The sequence below is a fragment of the Sinocyclocheilus anshuiensis genome, unplaced genomic scaffold (assembly GCF_001515605.1).
Source record: "Sinocyclocheilus anshuiensis isolate Anshui unplaced genomic scaffold, SAMN03320099.WGS_v1.1 scaffold891, whole genome shotgun sequence".
NCBI classification, from domain to species: domain Eukaryota; kingdom Metazoa; phylum Chordata; class Actinopteri; order Cypriniformes; family Cyprinidae; genus Sinocyclocheilus; species Sinocyclocheilus anshuiensis.
Genome location: NW_015546076.1, coordinates 774,084 through 783,166, shown reverse-complemented (window position 1 = coordinate 783,166; position 9,083 = coordinate 774,084). Strand labels below are relative to the sequence as shown.

The 9,083-nt window shown below is 40.1% G+C and overlaps 1 protein-coding gene and 1 long non-coding RNA gene across 2 annotated transcripts in view; one reads left to right on the top strand and one right to left on the bottom strand.

The window, feature by feature from the left end:
• Positions 1-9,083, bottom strand: part of LOC107699886 (neural cell adhesion molecule 1-like) — a 125,923-nt gene that overhangs the window by 71,571 nt on the left and 45,269 nt on the right. The gene's annotated exons all lie outside the window — the stretch shown is intronic.
• The window catches only part of LOC107699905 (uncharacterized), a 19,485-nt gene continuing 15,885 nt past the window's right edge, over positions 5,484-9,083 (top strand). Inside the window, exon 1 of the long non-coding RNA XR_001635508.1 lies at positions 5,484-5,551. This is a non-coding gene — a long non-coding RNA (uncharacterized LOC107699905). The remainder of the gene's footprint in view (positions 5,552-9,083) is intronic.

The window sequence follows — 9,083 nt, the reverse complement described above, 5'->3', positions numbered from 1 at the left end:
TGGACCCCTAGCCCCCCCTCCCACCCAAAAAATGTCAGTTTCAGAGGCCCTCCGTAGGCCTAACTCGGGAACTGTGACCTTCCCTGGGCTGGACACGGGAACTGGAGCCCTCCTTGGACTGGAAATGGGGACTGGAGCCCTTTCTATGCTAGACTTGGGGACTGGAATCCTCTCTGGGCTAAACTCGGGGACAGGAGCCCTCACTGGGCTAAACTCGGGCACTGGAATCCTCGCTGGGCCAAACTCGGGGACAGGAACCCTCACTGGACTAAACTCGGGAACAGGAGCCCTCCGTGGGTATATCTTGTTCGGCGGGTTGGTTCTGGATCTGGGCTGGACGCTCTCCAGACACCGGAGGATCCCTTCCCTCCAGCTCAGTCCTGTGGTGTCTGGGAGGTCCATGGGGCGATAGCAATTGGCCCCTATCCAGAACAGAGAGTTGAGCGTGGCGTCGTCCAGCGCTGTTTTAGCGGTGATCTTGCTGAACTCCCACGCATACTCCACGAAGGGGAGATCTCTGTGGGCTAGGGCGATGAACCGAGTGGTTATTTCCATCGCCACGGGGAGGAACAAACAGGACACAAAAAACTTTTCAAAAAACGGAAAACAAACAAGGGGACAGGGGGCGCCGCTTACTGTTCTGGTCCGGTATTCTGTCATGGTGCTACTGTGAGGGAGCGCGGAGCGAGGAGACCAGGAGTACATCAATAAGGGGATTTTAATTCTATCAAGGGAACCAGGAAAACACACATAGCAAAGGAGGTAGACATCAACAGACAGAGTCCGACAGAAAGACCTATAAAATGCATTTAGAAAATATATATGGTGTATTTTCATTTCACACCAATTTTCAACCTCAGCTGCTTTTCGAGAGCCGCTTGAAAGTCTGAGTCTGTGGAACAGAGTAGTTCATAACTGGTATGAAAGCAATCCATTCTACTTTGTGGAACTGTACAGCTATTGATGGCGTATAATTTGCCTGTTATAGTATTATAATGCATTTCTCATCACTGCTGACCTCGGCAGAAATTGGCTTACAAATCAATTGAAGCAAGTTTGAAAACAGTCTCAGTGAAAGCAAAGGAAATTTCAATTTGTGTTTAAAGTAAAAACACAAAATGAAAAATGAAAATGCTGTCTTGTACTCACCCTTGTGTCATTACATACTTTTTTCCCCTCTATGGAACACATAAGTGAATTGATGAATATGTTTTCAATGTATTGAGAGTGAATGAAGTCTGGGGTGATCAAAAACCAAAAAAGTGGTCTGTTGTGCATCAAATTCCAAGTCTTCTTTATGTGAGAAACAAATTTATAGAAAATCTTAACATTCACCCTTGCTCAGATCTTTTTTAACAAACTGGCTAATTCAGTTCACACAATCAGTCTAAGTGATTTGTTCATGCATCAGTCTTTAGTTCAACTCACTGAATCGATACAGTTACAGTGGTTAACAGCTCACTGGGAAGGAAGATAATATCAATTACATATAAATCTGTTCCTCATACTAATCTATAGTATGATTTGAGTGAGCAAGTTTATAGTAGTTTTATGATACTTTTATGGTGCTTTTTTGTTGCACAGGAGAAAGAAGCTCTCAGATCTCAGACGACAAGTCACACTCGTATCATTTCAAACCTGTAAGTTTTCATGAAACATATTAATATAATAAACACAACCAAATGACGGCACTTATTAAACATAACAGTCCATCGATTAGCATAAATGAACTGTGCATAAGGCAAGGCCATTTCCATTTTAAAAAAAATGGAACCCCTAAAGGGAACAGATACGAGATGGGAGGAAAAATATACTTCGATATCTTCTGTCGCAATTACATCATTGGGTAATTATACTGTATATAAACTGTGGGCATCAGGGAGCCGTTATTACTATGCATGCAACAATTACTATGTTTTTTACTTTCACTTTCGAGATTCGCACATACGGAGCAGCACTCGGCAGTACTTACCACACATTTTACAAGATTAGATGTTTGCCAGTGGTGCTTAGGATCTGCAAATCACTCCCCATCATCCTATCAGTCATCTCTCCTTACTCTGTTTTTGTGGTAAGTGAAATGTTATGTACTGTAATGTAACAGGCTACCGTTAGTAAGCGGCTAACCATGTCCCTTTAGTGGCTGCGTAGAACGCATTATTTGTTTTCCGCGCCTTTCTGAATACGGATTCAGCCACACCTCTAACCCAGTCGGGGGTGTTTGAGGTCTGCACAGAGCTCTTATTTGACATCGTCCCAAGTTACTGTAACCGTTATATGCTACGCAAGTCTTTTTTATGCCACGCAAGTCTACAGTGTGCGCGTGAGACAATGTGTTCTTCTGTTGTCTTTGACAGCTTTTAGGTGCGTTATTGGTAGCGCCACCCTCTGCTTACTTGATGCATCACCACCGCATCAGCACGGAAAACATGGCAACCCTCTACATTGCGAGTAAATCACTCGCATATATATATGTATATATATATATATTTATCAGTCTGGCGAGTAAACTAAAAAATTTACTAGCCAATGGCGATTCAATTGCCAAGGTGTTCGTAGAGGGCTGCATGGGGACATTTTTTGAGACAATAATCACACAACCTATTCGATATTCTATAATTAAATCAACTAATCGAATATTCAAAAATCGTGATGCATCCCTAGGTCTTTCATGCACTATTATTTTCATTGAGTTGTGAGTATGCAATAGCGTCTGTCTGCGGACTGCAAGAGAGGGGCATAACTGGAAGGGGGCGTAACTTGAAGGCTATCGTGATGCGGGACCTGTGTGTCTGTGTGTGCAGTACCGTTTCTAGGCATAGGCAAACTAGGTGGTCGCCTAGGGCACCACCAGCAGGAGGGGGCGCCAATGAGCGCACGTACTGGCACTACATTTTAGCAGGGTTGTGATAAAGAGTGGCACGGCCAACCAGAAATATGATTGCCACCCCCACTGGATCCCCCAACATCATTGGGCTAGAGTACTGTCAATCTGACATTGCCTGTATGCCATTGGATCAGAGCGCTGTCAATGGCTGCCGGATTGTTGCATGCAAAGTTTGCATTTGGAGTGCTCAACAACACCATTAGATCTATTCTGTCAGTGCTTTGGCAAAGTAACGTGGTTTTTTTTGTTGTTTTGCAATAAAGCTAAGTTCGAATACCAATTTAAAATATTGGTACAGTAAAAAGTGCACAAAATGAGTATTTTGTTAAAGCAGTATTTGTGGCAGTCGAGAAATCAAGCTGCAAAATTGGTCCAAAGGGTGTGCTTTTTTGCACCAATGCATTGTTAAAGGATCAGTGTGGTGTGTGTAATATTCACATATAAAAATGTAACGGCCAATTAAAAAAATATTGGTATAGTAAAATTTGCTAAATCACAAGATCAATACATCCTATATTAAACCGCTTTGTTGAATTTAGCGCATCCTTACGGAAATGTTGAAATTCTGAATTAATTCATTCACTACTAACAGCACTTAATGGAAGCAGCATCATACACAAGAACAGTGCGTCACGTCATTTAAAGGGGAAGTTCAAGCGTCAATGAGTAACAAAGGAATAAGTAGCTGGAGTCTGATTACTTTTATGTGACTGATCAAGCTTTTTTATGTAGGTTGGGGTAGGGCTGGGCGATATAGCTAAAAAACTTATCAACGATATAATGTTTCATATCGTTCGGTATCGATAACTATTGATATTTTTCATAACCTTTTTTAAAACAAAGAGCAATAGAAAATTGTTTAAATTAACCCAATTTATTGAGAAAAACAACACATTTTTTTTGTTTTAACAGTCAAACACAATAAAAATTAAACAAATATCTAATTTCTAATGTTTTATATGCAGATTAAACAGGTCTTAAGGAAACTTTTGGCTTGTCTTCCGAGGCCACAGTAGGGTGCAATGAGCAAAATAATGCAGCACATTTAAATTGTCAACGCAAGGAAATAACGGTCTATAAAAAACGTGCATTACGTCTAAATTAACTGGTATAAATCAAATATAATTTTGTAAATTGCATAAAATTGCATAAACAATTATGAACAAAACAGCATCATGTATTTATGCATTGCTTAATACAAAGAGCCGAATCGCCCATCAGGTAGATTGCATTTAAAAACATAAGAGACGCAGTGAAAAGGAATAAACCTCCACAAATTTGCGATGTGTTTTCTACAAATTTTAACTTTTTTAACTTTGCATGGCTTTCTATATATCTCTTGTGTGAGACGCGAGTGCAGCAGTCATATTTGTCCCGTCTAAAAATACACTGAATATGCATCTATGTGAATGGCTTGGTTTCGGTTTTCACCTAATCAAGATCTTCTCCGCACTGAGCTACTATATTTCTCTAATATTTTGAATGCATAACATAGCATTGGTGCATCTCGTGGGCTAGACTAACAAAACATTCAAATGCAACAACGTTACTTACATCATTATCACCGCATCTCATGTGCCACTGATGACGCTCCCTGACGCACTCCTAACATTCAAATGCAAATGTTTATTTTAAATTCGACTAATATTATAATATTTTTCTTCACAATCTTCTCATCACAGGCAGGCACAGCACTCAATTCAGCATGTTCGTGTTTGTGTGTGCTGTCTGCGTCACTCATAGCACGTGCCTATATCGTGCACTATATCGAACATTTTAATATCGTTATTGAAGAAGGTGTACCGTCGATAAATATCGATACCGTTTTATCGCCCAGGCCTAAGCTGATACTTATTGTATTTAAAGAAGAACATCTGAAGAACACATAATATTGAAACTAGAAATGTATCTCGTTTGTGTGAGACGCGAGTGCAGCAGTCATATTTGTCCCGTCTAAAAATACACTGAATATGCATCTATGTGAATGGCTTGGTTTCGGTTTTCACCTAATCAAGATCTTCTCCGCACTGAGCTACTATATTTCTCTAATATTTTGAATGCATAACATAGCATTGGTGCATCTCGTGGGCTAGACTAACAAAACATTCAAATGCAACAACGTTACTTACATCATTATCACCGCATCTCATGTGCCACTGATGACGCTCCCTGACGCACTCCTAACATTCAAATGCAAATGTTTATTTTAAATTCGACTAATATTATAATATTTTTCTTCACAATCTTCTCATCACAGGCAGGCACAGCACTCAATTCAGCATGTTCGTGTTTGTGTGTGCTGTCTGCGTCACTCATAGCACGTGCCTATATCGTGCACTATATCGAACATTTTAATAGCGTTATTGAAGAAGGTGTACCGTCGATAAATATCGATACCGTTTTATCGCCCAGGCCTAGTTTGGGGTAACAAAGTTTTTTATTGGTTTCACTATAATAATGAAAAAAAATTGACACTTTAAATCAACATTTCTAACAAAAAAAAAAAACAATTAAACAAAACAAAACAAAAAAACAACACAAAGACGAAAAGTAGTCATTGATCGTATCTAAATTCAAATGTAATAAAAATGTATTTGGGTGGGGGGTGAGGCGCCAATTTGGATTTCGCCTAGGGCATCAAAATGGCTAGAAACGGCCCTGTCTGTGTGTGTGTGTGTGTGTGTGTGTGTGTGTGTGAATTCGTGACTGCATCTGGATGTGCCTCTATGCTCACAGTACCACCCAACCAGACACATTTCATCTCACCTCATCTGTTTATCACATCAAAAGTGACGCAAATGTAAAACATTTGAACATTGTTGACAGGATTATATTTTATATGCCATCAATTCAAATATTTAAATTAATCATCTTAAATTTTAGCTTTTGACTATTTTGTTTGAAATCCTCTTTCATATCTGTCGATCTCCTCTGGGTTCACACTGAATCTTAAAAGTAAGAGATAAAGAGATTCACAGGCATTTCTTCTTCAGCGTCTCTGCAGGAGACTGGGAATACCTGAATTTGTGCCATTTTCTACAACAGCTGAACTGCATGTGAAACCAGCTGTGATAGTACTAGATGTCAATTTCAAATGCACTGGTATCATGGGTAGGTCATCATCCCTCAGGGAAGAGTTTCTTCATGACAACAGGAAAAAATACCATGAGAAAAGTTGGGTGGAGGGGGGAAACCACATATGAAACTAACCATTTACTAGCACTGTATGGGAAAACAGAAGCACAGGAGATTAAATGAAAGTCTGGAGTGCTGTGACCGAAGAGACGCTATATCCACACTGACAGAACTTAATGAAATCATTACCACATTACAGTTGTACTTGGATCAGGAACTTTTGTTTACTAAACATACAGGAATTTTTGTTTACTAAACATACACTGGGGTTCATAAGTTTGGGGTCAGTAAGAAATTAATACTTTTTTTCAGCAAGGATGCATTAAACTGTTCAAAAGTGACAGTACAGACATTTATAGTGTTACAAAATATTTCTATTTTAAAATGGTATTTTTAACTTTATATTCATAAAGGAATCCTGACAAAAAGTGCATCAAAATATATATTTTTTAAATATAACTGTTAAACATTAGTTATTTGAAAAACTTGGATATTAACATTATAGTCTGCAATTTTGTACGAAATCCAAAATTGTACTCCATGTTAAACAAAATAACTTCTGATTGGCTAAGACTGCGCCACATTATGCAACAGTCTCAGAGTCTTGCCTTTGGAATCACGCCTGATTAGGACATAATCAATGACTTCACTTGAGGGACGATGGGGTTTATTTTTAGTCAAGACAAAGGGAGGGGAAGATTTACAATCTTTGTCTTAGACATTAATTGAAAATGACATGTTTAAAAAAAACTCTTCTTTTCGTAGCCTGATTAATTGTCCAATTCTGAAGCTTCAGCACTGCGTGAGAGAAAGACATCTCCGACCTCATGTCTGATCTCTGCCGAACACAAATTTACATTGTTCAAATGCAAATGCGTTAATCATTTTAACAAGTTGTCTGAGATCTCAGTTCTGATTTAACCTATACTCACCACAAATGTGTTCTGCGTTTCCATGCTTCAGTGATAAATGCGCACCAAAAAAAATTGCAACAGGCAGGAAGCGCTCTAAAATGCATTCAGAAACCTTTAAATCTGAGGCTGCACAAAAAGACCGTGATAAAAGTGATAATGGGGAGAGAGGGGACTCAATTATGAGGCTTTTTATTTGGTGCAGCGAATTTATCTGCTTTTATTCGCACTTCCACACACTTTATGATATAAACTGAGCCAATAAGATGTAACATTTGCTCTGAACCAGATGCTCCTCGGGTCTCAGTGGGTGTTGTACCTTTTTCAACGAGTGTGATTCTCAAAAACCAGCTCACAACATTCTCTATGTGATGTGGCGCTGTTGCTTGGCAACATGACATCCCATGTGTGTGCAGAGTATGTTAATGAGCTGAATGGCAGGGGTGTCCGGCGATCCACCGGAGCAGAGCCGCGGGCTACAGTGGGTACGGAAAGTATTCAGACCCCCTTCAATTTTTCACTCTTTGTTATATTGCAGCCATTTGCTAAAATCATTTAAGTTAATTTTTTTTCCTCATTAACCCTAAGCACACAGCTAAAATAACGAAGGATTGGCTTCACAACAACTCTGTGACTGTTCTTGAATGGCCCAGCCAGAGCCCTGCCTTAAACCCAATTGAGCATCTCTGGAGAGACCTAAAAATGGCTGTCCACCAACGTTTACCATCCAACCTGACAGAACTGGAGAGGATCTGCAAGGAGGAATGGCAGAGGATCCCCAAATCCAGGTGTGAAAAACTTGTTGCATCTTTCCCAAAAAGACTCATGGCTGTATTAGATCAAAAGGGTGCTTCTACTAAATACTGAGCAAAGGGTCTGAATACTTAGGACCATGTGATTATTTCAGTTTTTCTTTTTTAATAAATCTGCAAAAATGTCAACGATTCTGTGTTTTTCTGTCAATATGGGGTGCTGTGTGTACATTAATGAGGAAAAAAAATTAACTTAAATGATTTTAGCAAATGGCTGCAATATAACAAAGAGTGAAAAATTGAAGGGGGTCTGAATACTTTCCGTACCCACTGTATGTAACATATGTAATGACAGCGCAGAGACGATGACATTTCCGTGCACAGCGCTGCATCAAATTCTACATAGTGTTGTATTATTTTCAAAGCTGTAGGGGCGTTGTTTTACATAGTGGCATTTTAAGACACAGTCAGATTCGGAGCCCCATGTGTACACACACTGTTGTTTACACCCCGCTGTTCCTTTCACCTGGGTTGACTCATTTCTACAAAAGCCACAAACAACTAAAAGTCATCTGAAAATGTTACAGAATGGTACATTTGTTCTCAATGAACCCCACTCTATGAAAGAAACAGGGCTGTTGGAGAAAGAAACCAATCAGCTTGGTTCAATGCACCACTGGTCAGTTGTTTAATCCAGGGGTTTTCAGACTTTTTAGGCCAAGGACCTCTAAATATGATGGGCCCCCTGTGAGGGACTGCCTTTTGAAAATATCAATAAAGCTATTTATTTCTATGTATAAAAACTCTTTCGTAGTGTGTGAGTAGGGCTGGGTATCGAGTTCGATACTTTTTAGGCACCGACCGAATAGCCTCGATATCATCGAGTATCGAAAAACGTCTCGTCGTTCGGTACCAAATTTCGATACCTAAGGGGTTAATCTCATCAGCGTCAGTGAGCCAATAAGCCTGCAGCACTAGCCGGTGTGTTCGACTAGAAGCGGTGCGGCGCAGATCGATCATCCGCGAGAGCGATTCGAAAGCGCACGGAGCAGTCTGCTCTCTTTAGCTCTCGTGGTACTGTAATACACCGATCGGTCTGCACAGTCGTCCGCGTCAAGTCGAACACACCTACTAGTTTACGCCGGTTACACTCAGAGATGTGGCGCACAAGCGAGGCTGTAGTGTGAATGCGTCCCAGCCCCCATATAATTCATTACATTTATATAGCGCTTTTCTAAGTACTCAAAGCGCTTTACATGGTCAGGGGGTATCTCCTCATAGATGTAAGGCTACATTTACACTGGTGCGTTTATGTTTTAAAATGAAAACGATCCTCGTCATACTGGCGTTTCCACTGCGTTTCAAGCCGGCTTTCCACCATCTCCAAGCGACAGACCG